Genomic DNA, 8,708 nt, shown 5'->3' on the forward strand with positions numbered 1-8,708 from the left:
CAATAGAGGAGTGGCTTCACTACACTGAATAAACAGCTTTTTAGAGGAAACGGCAACATACTTTTGGATTGAACTCTTTTTAGAGTTTACACCGAAAAAATACAGTTTTATAAGAGAAGTCACTGACTTTTTGCGACAGGTGGGATTCATCTTACGGTATTTTATTTTTTTTTCTCGTAAATCGTTGAAACCGATGGCTAGTCGACACCCCAGAGCGTTCGGCTACCCTCACCTACGATCAACACGACACTGCCACGCGCATTATCCTGCCCAACCAAACTTTATGGATCAATGTCCCTAAGGATCCTCCATATTGACGATTTAGCATTGTATCACCTTACCGACGATTAATTCCCTTACAAATTTAAGTAGTCAAGTTATCTACAACGCCCACTTGAACACTTGGGCCAAACCCAGGAAATAACTCATGTAAGCAGACAATGGTCAAGTGCAAACAGTTTTGCCAAGTCTGGTGTTTTCCTGCGGAATTGGGCTACTTTTATACTGTTTATGTGGGTTGAAAGGAAATGCATGCAGCTTTTCAGATGTTAAACTATTTTAATGATAAAGTCATAGAGCTGCACTGACAAGTTTTTGTGTGCATATATGCATGGGCGGAGGGTGAACCAACCCCTTCAATGGTGAACCATTTTTATTTGCATGGATTCAAAGGGATGTGTAAAATTTAGACAATATGGACAAATATACATTTTAGTATTTTTAAAAAACTATAATAGTTGTATTATTATTATTTGGAATACATTTTCATTTGTATATTTTATGTTATAATTTTAATTTTATTTTATTTTATTTATTCAGATATAGACCCCTTAGAACCTCTGCAGCCAATTAGAATCAAGCATTCATGAGTGCCTTATACAGTTTCATAATTCTGAACATGAGGTGAGGTTGGAGTTTGAGCAGTGTTGAATTTATTTGTATGCAGTATGTTATTATGACCACTAGATGACACTGTTTTACATAAAGATTGTAGCTGTCGATATCACGGAGACAGATGCTGGTCATGCCCTCAGTCTTAATCAGATGTACATCTGTGACATAAATTCGGGAGTTCCCAGAGCTTGTGTGTGAAGATGCATGGTATTCCATGAGCATGTGAGTCTTTTCAAATGGAGTTTCCCACCATCCCACCATTTGTTTCATATGGAACAAATTGTATTTTAAAATATATTATTTCCATAAGTACTCTTTTTAAAAGTATGCTAAAATATATGCTATTTCTTACAACTTACAACTTATTGTAAATTAAGGTAAAGGTATTTGATAAGTTTAAAGCGACTGTACTTTTCATAAAGTTTATTTAGCTGTATACATATTTGCTGTATAATTACACTTAAATGTACAAAAGTGTAATTCAATCATGACAACTCTCGTAAGATTTTAGCATGGTGATAGATATGACAATGTTAATGTATTTGGTCTTGCTGGAATAGATCTGCTACGCTGCTGCTGAATTGCTGCTGCTGTTGGTTATTGCTGTAGTTGTAGATTATTGCTGCTGCTGCTGGAAGCAAGTACAGGAACTTGCTACTGCCAATGCATATGGCGATACGGTGCCGTGAGTATTTAAGACATACTGCTGCTGCATAAATAGCATATGAAATAACCCCCCAACAAAGCTGGAAGAACAAAACAAAACAATTAAATATGTATGCTGCTGCTATACAATAATATGCTTAAAATAATCCCTATAAGGCAGAAGACATATAAAACATAAACCCTCCAGAACAAGCAGATCTATTGCCAAGACAATATATAGCAGTACTGCTGCTGCTCCGGAGAGCAGTGAGACCATGTGTTTGCTATCTATGTGAGCCTGGGCCGGCTTTGCCGAATGCTAGTGAACTATTGCTGTGTGTACCTGATCGGTTGACCAGATAGCTTAAACTAGTGACCTGAGTTAAATGTGTTTCTGGGCTAATGGAGCCCAGATAAATTAACTAGTGGCTTAACAATGTGAACCTGGGTGCTGTACCCTTAGGTTTATTTAACTAATGACCTAAATAACCATGTGTGTCTGAGCCAATAACTCAAACTTACCTAGGTAGAAATGCGCACTATGTGTATCATTAACAAACAGGAATCACACTGTAGGCTGATAGATGAAGTAACCCCCAGCACCCACCTGGATGTCTGAGCCAATAGCTCAAACTTACCTAGGTAGAAACGTGCACTATGTGTGTCGTTAACAAACAGGAATCACACTGTAGGCTGATAAATGACTCAGGTTCGGGCGGCCTGAGCAAATAGTTTTAAATTTGTCATTCAAGTAACAAATTGTAATTTTTTTTTTCCCATTAGCATTAATCAACGTTACTGCAATGGAAATACTTAGCTTTAACTATTAATAAGCTAACAAATTATTTGGCGAAGAATAAATCACTGTACACCCTGTAGTTGTGGTGTCATATGCCAAGGACTAATTCTGCCTCAAAAGCAGCTTCTCATTTATTTTGATAATTTAAAATATTTATATTGCATATAAAAAACAATAATGTTTGCATTGTATGAACACATCATTGCTAAATGCATGGCTCGTTCCAAGATGGTCTTGAGCAAGACACTACAGTGACTTTATTTAAATGCAGTAGTCTGCTTTTATATTAATTGTGTCCAAATTAAAATTCACAACATAGAAATGCTGTGCATGCTGCTTCTGAGAAAAATCGCTATGACCGAATGCCTATGCAAGCTGCTGCTACTGCACAAGAGACTGAACTGCTGAGAGCTCCATTAATTAGGCATATAAGTAGCTAGGCGAATGCCTATTTTACTCTAACATGGTGTCTATGCCAGACTCGAGCGGCACAACATGACAAAGCCAGTAGACCTGTTACGATAGGTAGCTGTGCGCAATGTATGCAGTGCGATATGGCCAACACAACAAAACTTCTGCTACTGCTGCTGTTGATAATATTCACTAGCATTTCAATACAGAGTTGAAGTACATGCGGTTGCTGTTAATGATATTCACAATGTTGTAATAGGAATTTACTGTGCGAGCTGTTGCGGTTGTAATATTTAATCAGAATTTACGAAGCGTAATCTACTGCTGCACGAAACCTGCTGTAAGCCCTGTTGAATAAGTAATAAATACGTATATTGCACTTTAAAGAGTTAATTTACCCTCCATGAGTTATCACTAAAATTCCATGCAACTTTACTTTAGTTTTACTTTTAGTCATTTAGCAGACGCTTTTATCCAAAGCAACTTACAAATAAGAAAAAGTAACTAAAACTAAAAGCTAAAACTCTATAAATATTATATATACACATTTAAGAAAATAAATGAAATTAAATAAAAATGACAAATGCATACAACAACATTTCAAAACTAAACATTACAAATGAAAACAAAAAAATAAAGCTAAAAACAATTCAAAATATTAAAAGAACAAAAGGTATGAGTATAATAATGATTCTAACATAACACTAAGCCAAACACCAAGAAAGTACTTAGAATTGCTATAAGCGTCTTTATTAACAAGCAAACGCAATAAAATAATGCCTATTTCACTTTGAAGAGTTCACAAAATCTACTGTAAGCCCTGTTAAATAAGCAAAGAAATACAATGCCTATTTCATTTTAAAGAGTTACTTACCCCATGCGTCATCACTGAAATTTCAAACAACTAAATGTACTTTCTGCTAACGCTGCTATATTAGCAACAATAATTTTACTTCCTGCTGCTAATATTATTTCTAACATTGCATATGAATTTGCTATGCATGCTGCTGCTATTACATTTGCTACATGTGATCTGAATAACTATGCATACTGTTGCTACAGCTGCACAAAGGTACTTAGAATTGCTATAAGCCCCCCTTTTAAATAAATGAAACGCAAGTGATGCCTATTCGCTTGAGGAGTTCACATACCATCCATTTTTAGTCACAAACTTCAGCAATTGTAAGTCGCTTTGGATAAAGCGTCTGCAAAATGAATAAATGTAAATGTGAATGTAAACGACGGTCTACCTACTGCTGCTACAACTAAATGCATAATTTGCTATGCATACTGCTATTAATAATTCGCTAATAACTTTCACGTTTATGGTCTGTTTTTGTTTTGTTTTCCCTCTGTTCCTGCCTCCTGTTTCTGAATGCCCTTATTTGGTTATGTTCCTGTCCTCATTATAGTTCCTTATGTTCATTTGGTTTTCCCGTTTGTTTGATTGTTGATTGCTCCCAGGTGTGTCTTGTCAATTAATCCATGTACTTAAGTTCCTGTCTGCGTTATCTGAGTTGGTCCGGTATTGAACGTTGATGTTGTGTTTCCTGTGTGTCCCTGCCTGCCTTGTTTTACACCATCTTGGATGATTAAAGACATTTACTTTGAGTTTATCCCACATCTCCTTGTTCTTTGTTTCGCCACAGAAGGCAACCGTGACAGAATACTGGATCAGCAGCACTCGTTCTCCCCATTTTGTGAGAGTTTTTCCCCCGTGGCATGGAAACCACTGGCGCCGTTGTCAAGCCAGCAGGCCGCAGCTCACTCAAGCCCGCCGGCTGCTCCGAAGACAAGCCCGCCGGCCGCGCCGTTTTCAAGCCCGCTGGCTCGGCTCACTCATGCCCGCCGGCCGCTCCAATGTCAAGCCCGCCGGCTGCGTCTCACACAAGCCCGCCGGCCGTTCAACACTCAAGTTCGCCGGCCTCTCCGCTGTCAAGCTTGCTTGTCATCTCCCTCTCCTCGGCCCAAAAGAGGAGATGGCGGAGGAAGGACTGTGTGCTCCAGCCCCAGAGCTTGCTCCAGTGTGGGCTCCTGTTCCCAAGTTTAGCCCAGGGAGGGCTCCTGATCCTCAGTTAAGCCCAGGGAGGGCTCCAGTCCAGAGCCCGTTATCCTCTCCAAGTATATTTTTTTTTGGGGGGAGGGTAGTAGGGCTCCAGCCGTAGAGGCGAGGGCTGGGGCCACGGCCTTCTGAGCTCCCTGCTCCACCATGGCCTCCCGAACTCCCTGATCCGCCCTGGAGGCCTTCCTTGTCCCCATCCTGCACCAGCCTCCAGGGCGCCCACTCCCCCTCCCCGGTGGAATTGGTATGCCGCGGGATGTGCCTTTCGGGAGGGAGTAGTAATGTCACGTTTATGGTCTGTTGTTGTTTTGTTTTCCCTCTGTTCCTGCCTCCTGTTTCTGAATGCCCTTATTTGGTTATGTTCATTTGGTTTTCCCATTTGTTTGTTTGTTTGATTGTTGATCGCTCCCAGGTGTGTCTTGTCAATTACCCCATGTACTTAAGTTCCTGTCTGTGTTATCTGAGTTGGTCCGGTATTGAACGTCGATGTTGTGTTTCCTTCTTCGTTTCGCCACAGAAGGCAACCGTGACATTAACACAACTGAAATGCTATGGATACTGCTGCTACATTCCATGAAAGTACTACAATTGTTGTAGTCCATCCATGCATTATCACTGAAATTTCATGCAACTAAAGTACTTTCTGCTGCCCCTGATATATTAGCAATAATAATTGGTTGCTGTGCAGACGCTGCTTATATTATTTCTAACATAGCATCTGAATTTGCTATGCCATTCTGCTGCTATTAAATTCGCTAAAAATTGCAATCTGAATCGCTATGCATACTGCTGCTACAGCTGCACAAAAGTACTTAGAATCACTAAGCATCTTTATTAAACAATGAAACGCAAACAAATAATGCCTATTTCACTTTGAAGAGTTCACAAAATCTCTGTACGCCCTGTTAAATAAGTAATAAAAGCCTGTTTCAGTTTTAAAGAGTTACTTACCCCATGTGTTATCACTGAAATTTCATGCAACCAGATACCTTCTGCTGCTGCAATAAACAACAGTAATAATTTGATTTGATTTGCTATGCATACTGCTATTAACAATTTGCTAATAACGTGATCTGAATTCTATGATACTGCTGCGACACTCCATGAAAGTACTGTAATTTCTGTAAGCCCAGCTGAATACACAAATAGTAAATTCCAGTTTAAGAGTGACCTACTATTAGCTACATGGTACATGGGCTACTGATTAGAAATGATTTATTATTAGTAGTATCCTTATATTTTAAACGAATTCCTGATTAGTTATCTTTAAACTATCACTAAACATGACTTTTATAATAAACTCTTAAATCTAAAATCCGCGACGCTTGATGTTGTATTCTCACATACTAGGAACTAGGAAAACTGCTTACTGCTGCTGCTAATGCTACTGCTGTTATATGAACAAAACATGTTTGTTAATTACTCCTCGCGCGAATAACCTGCACGTAGTTTTACAACTTGAATGTTTTCTAGTTTAAAAATGTAAATCTGACAAACGCAATAATGCACTGAAATCAGAGTGAAGACCGTTTACTTATCTAGCTGTTGAGTCAGAGAAACTCTGAAAGCGCGCTGCAGGAATCTCTAGTGAATGCTAGCCAGCCATATAAATGCAAGGCAGTAAGCTCATTGGCTGCATATGCAGCATGAACCAATAAGCTTGTGCCAAGTCGTTTAAATCTCTGAATATCATCAGTTACGCTAACAACCCGTCAGCCTGCGCCATCTAGAGTTTCATGACTGAACTATATATATATTCAGTTAGGGTGGCAGTTAGGAGGTTCTTAGAGAAATGGTCATGGTGATAGGAGGTTTTGCTCATCCATGATCTCCCTGAGGAGAGTCTGATGAGGAGATAATGTCCAGTTTTTGTGAGTTAGGGTTGCATTGGTCTGTGAGAGATATGTTGTAATTTTGTTGTCTTGTTCTGCTCTGCTCATCTTCTTTTTTTTTTTTTACTCTATTTTACTCCCCTTCCCCAGACTTTGGACAAGCACGATTGTTTGCTCCCACCTTCCCATCATAAGTTACAGTTCACATGCCTCCAGATGCACCTTTTACCCAGAAATTCTTTTTCATGGCAGAGCTGAGTTGCCTTTGATCCTCCTGCACCCTTCTAATCTGATCTCTGTACAGCTTCCTCTTCTTGTAGTGGCTGGAAATATTTCAATAAGTGTCAAACCGAGTAACCCTTCACCTAGATCTTGTACATTTTTGTTCAGTATTAATGTCAGTCTCATAACAGACAGGAGACATTGGCATAAAAACAACACAGAAGCCAGGAAGCCCAGGAGAAAACATCTTTTTATGGTTTTGGGCTTTATTGGGACATACAATAACACATATTCATTCTGGCCCGGTCAGAGTTGAAAAGAATGAATTAAACTGAATGAATGAATGAAACTGGCTTTCAGTCGGATATGGATGTTTCAGTAGATAAGAGAGTACAGACACATAAGCTACCTGTCTAGACAGCATTTTAAGGCCTTGGATGCTATCCTACTGCTTCAAATGGTATGCAGCATAATATCTCTGAGAAGAAGCAGCTGTGGAGACACTGAGGTGGGTTGAGAACATGGCCCCGTCTTGCCTGGTCCTCCCACATCCCTTCTCTCATGAGTGGGAGGTAGACAGTCACTTGCTGTGTACACTGTGCATACTGATTTATAGTGTGTTCTGACTGTTTTTTGGCATAAAGTAGCAGGAAATGTTGGAAGGCAGTGTACAATTTGAAAGCAAAAACAAATGCACTTTCACTTGTGGATGGATCTCTGTTGTTTTGATAATCAAAACAAATGGGATTCTGGGCCCAATTCAGAGTTAATAAAAAGGGTAATGGTGACTTTATTTCTTGTAATTATGACTTTATATCTCACAATGTGATTTTATATTTCACAATTGCACTTTTATATCTCACAAAGTGACTTTTTTTCTGATAATAGTGACTTCATATCTCATAATTGTAACTTTATATCTCACTATTGTAGCGTTTTCATAATTTTGACTACATACTGTATATCATGACTGTTTCATAATTGTGACTTTATATCTCTGTTAATACTTTTGATAACTCTGTTATCTCACTATTGCAACTTTTTTTCATGATTGTGACTATATTTGTTTATGCTACTACATGTGCACATAGGCTAGTTGAGTTTATTCTTTAAAAACACATGATTACTTTGCTGTAAGTGTTCTTTGAAATACTTAGGTAAAAGGTTGTGGATGCTATGCATTTTAGACCATGTGTCTGGTGTTAAATTAGGATAACTGTTACATGTGTGACTATGTAAAATTCATTTGTCTCCTGCATGGAACACTTGGCTATTTTCCATATAGCTACAGTAAACCATGTACCGGAGCAGGGTTGCCACGCGGATACAATATGTTTCACAATTGCATTATCCTTTATAAACTGGCTTCTAATTGTTTCATTATGTAATTGGCATGATACAATTTTACCTGACTAATAATAAACTGTTATATTTGATTTATTCTGATCTCTTCTGAAATAATTTTTCAAGTAGATTAATGTGTAGTGGTATTTCCGCAAATCTGCGTTCAGGACAGATCATACTGAAGCACCGGTGGATGAACCATGGGGAACACCATTAGGGGCTTCTGATTGCTGACTGTCACTGGCTTAACACGGTGTAGCTCTCGTGGCTATAGGGGAAAATACATTTTTTGTTATGAGCACGCAGGGTGCAGCTCACTTAAAGGTATTATAATCACTCTGCATCCTCTGAGTAAGTTCAGAACTGATGAGTTTGTGTCCGCGGGTTCACTATCGGTCGAGTGCAATTCCTGTGCGATACCTGGTCCCTAATGAACGAATAATTGAAAGTATGGGATTTCCAGAATACTCAAATATCTAAATTAATATACCATCGATAT

The sequence above is a fragment of the Sinocyclocheilus anshuiensis genome, unplaced genomic scaffold, assembly GCF_001515605.1.
Source record: "Sinocyclocheilus anshuiensis isolate Anshui unplaced genomic scaffold, SAMN03320099.WGS_v1.1 scaffold2532, whole genome shotgun sequence".
In the NCBI taxonomy this organism is placed as follows: Eukaryota; Metazoa; Chordata; class Actinopteri; order Cypriniformes; family Cyprinidae; genus Sinocyclocheilus; species Sinocyclocheilus anshuiensis.